Source organism: Sardina pilchardus, chromosome 10, assembly GCF_963854185.1.
Source record: "Sardina pilchardus chromosome 10, fSarPil1.1, whole genome shotgun sequence".
NCBI classification, from domain to species: Eukaryota; Metazoa; Chordata; class Actinopteri; order Clupeiformes; family Clupeidae; genus Sardina; species Sardina pilchardus.
In genome coordinates this window covers 33,981,993-33,984,492 of record NC_085003.1, presented here as the reverse complement: position 1 = coordinate 33,984,492, position 2,500 = coordinate 33,981,993, and the positions used below count along the sequence as shown (strand labels likewise).

Genomic DNA, 2,500 nt, shown 5'->3' with positions numbered 1-2,500 from the left:
TGTGTGTGTGTGTAGCTGGACGGGGTGATGGAGGACTGGGTGGTGTTAACATGTGTGTGTGTGTGAGTGTGTGTGTGTGTGTGTGTGTGTGTGTGTGTGTAGCTGGACGGGGTGATGGAGGACTGGGTGGTGTTAACGTGTGTGTGTGTGTGTGTGTGTGTGTGTGTGTGTGTGTGTGTGTGTAGCTGGACGGGGTGATGGAGGACTGGGTGGTGTTAACATGTGTGTGTGTGTGTGTGTGTGTGTGTGTGTGTGTGTGTGTGTGTGTGTGTAGCTGGACGGGGTGATGGAGGACTGGGTGGTGTTAACATGTGTGTGTGTGTGTGTGTGTGTGTGTGTGTGTGTGTGTAGCTGGACGGGGTGATGGAGGACTGGGTGGTGTTAACATGTGTGTGTGTGTGTGTGTGTGTGTGTGTGTGTGTAGCTGGACGGGGTGATGGAGGACTGGGTGGTGTTAACATGTGTGTGTGTGTGTGTGTGTGTGTGTGTGTGTGTGTGTGTGTAGCTGGACGGGGTGATGGAGGACTGGGTGGTGTTAACATGTGTGTGTGTGTGTGTGTGTGTGTGTGTGCAGCTGGACGGGGTGATGGAGGACTGGGTGGTGAGGTTAACGTGTGTGTGTGTGTGTGTGTGTGTGTGTGTGTGTGTGTGTGTGTGCAGCTGGACGGGGTGATGGAGGACTGGGTGGTGAGGTTAACGTGTGTGTGTGTGTGTGTGTGTGTGTGTGTGTGTGTGTGTGTAGCTGGACGGGGTGATGGAGGACTGGGTGGTGAGGTTAACATGTGTGTGTGTGTGTGTGTGTGTGTGTGTGTGTGTGTGTGTGTGTGTGTGTGTGTGTGTGTGTGTAGCTGGACGGGGTGATGGAGGACTGGGTGGTGAGGTTAACGTGTGTGTGTGTGTGTGTGTGTGTAGCTGGACGGGGTGATGGAGGACTGGGTGGTGAGGTTAACGTGTGTGTGTGTGTGTGTGTGTGTGTGTGTGTGTAGCTGGACGGGGTGATGGAGGACTGGGTGGTGAGGTTAACATGTGTGTGTGTGTGTGTGTGTGTGTGTGTGTGTGTGTGTGTGTGTGTGTGTGTGTAGCTGGACGGGGTGATGGAGGACTGGGTGGTGAGGTTAACGTGTGTGTGTGTGTGTGTGTGTGTGTGTGTGTGTAGCTGGACGGGGTGATGGAGGACTGGGTGGTGAGGTTAACGTGTGTGTGTGTGTGTGTGTGTGTGTGTGTGTGTAGCTGGACGGGGTGATGGAGGACTGGGTGGTGAGGTTAACGTGTGTGTGTGTGTGTGTGTGTGTGTGTGTGTGTGTGTGTGTGTGTGTGTGTGTGTGTGTGTAGCTGGACGGGGTGATGGAGGACTGGGTGGTGAGGTTAACGTGTGTGTGTGTGTGTGTGTGTGTGTGTGTGTGTGTAGCTGGACGGGGTGATGGAGGACTGGGTGGTGAGGTTAACGTGTGTGTGTGTGTGTGTGTGTGTGTGTGTGTGCAGCTGGACGGGGTGATGGAGGACTGGGTGGTGAGGTTAACGTGTGTGTGTGTGTGTGTGTGTGTGTGTGTGTGTGTGTGCAGCTGGACGGGGTGATGGAGGACTGGGTGGTGAGGTTAACGTGTGTGTGTGTGTGTGTGTGTGTGTGTGTGTGTGTGTGTGTGTGTGTGTGTGTGTGTGTGTGTAGCTGGACGGGGTGATGGAGGACTGGGTGGTGTTAACGTGTGTGTGTGTGTGTGTGTGTGTGTGTAGCTGGACGGGGTGATGGAGGACTGGGTGGTGAGGTTAACGTGTGTGTGTGTGTGTGTGTGTGTGTGTGTGTGTGTGTGTGTGCAGCTGGACGGGGTGATGGAGGACTGGGTGGTGAGGTTAACGTGTGTGTGTGTGTGTGTGTGTGTGTGTGTGTGTGTGTGTGTGTGTGTGTGTGCAGCTGGACGGGGTGATGGAGGACTGGGTGGTGAGGTTAACGTGTGTGTGTGTGTGTGTGTGTGTGTGTGTGTGTGTGTGTGTGTGTGTGTGTGTGTGTGCAGCTGGACGGGGTGATGGAGGACTGGGTGGTGAGGTTAACATGTGTGTGTGTGTGTGTGTGTGTGTGTGTGTGTGTGTGTGTGTGTGTGCAGCTGGACGGGGTGATGGAGGACTGGGTGGTGAGGTTAACGTGTGTGTGTGTGTGTGTGTGTGTGTGTGTGTGTGTGTAGCTGGACGGGGTGATGGAGGACTGGGTGGTGAGGTTAACATGTGTGTGTGTGTGTGTGTGTGTGTGCAGCTGGACGGGGTGATGGAGGACTGGGTGGTGAGGTTAACATGTGTGTGTGTGTGTGTGTGTGTGTGTGTGCAGCTGGACGGGGTGATGGAGGACTGGGTGGTGTTAACGTGTGTGTGTGTGTGTGTGTGTGTGTGTGTGTGTGTGTGTGTGTGTGTGTGTGTGTGTGTGTGTGTGTGCAGCTGGACGGGGTGATGGAGGACTGGGTGGTGAGGTTAACGTGTGTGTGTGTGTGTGTGTGTGTGTGTAGCTGGACGG

General features: G+C 54.7%; 1 protein-coding gene across 1 annotated transcript in view; it reads left to right on the top strand.

The window, feature by feature from the left end:
• The window catches only part of LOC134093482 (hepatic triacylglycerol lipase-like), an 18,578-nt gene that overhangs the window by 4,594 nt on the left and 11,484 nt on the right, over window positions 1–2,500 (top strand). The gene's annotated exons all lie outside the window — the stretch shown is intronic.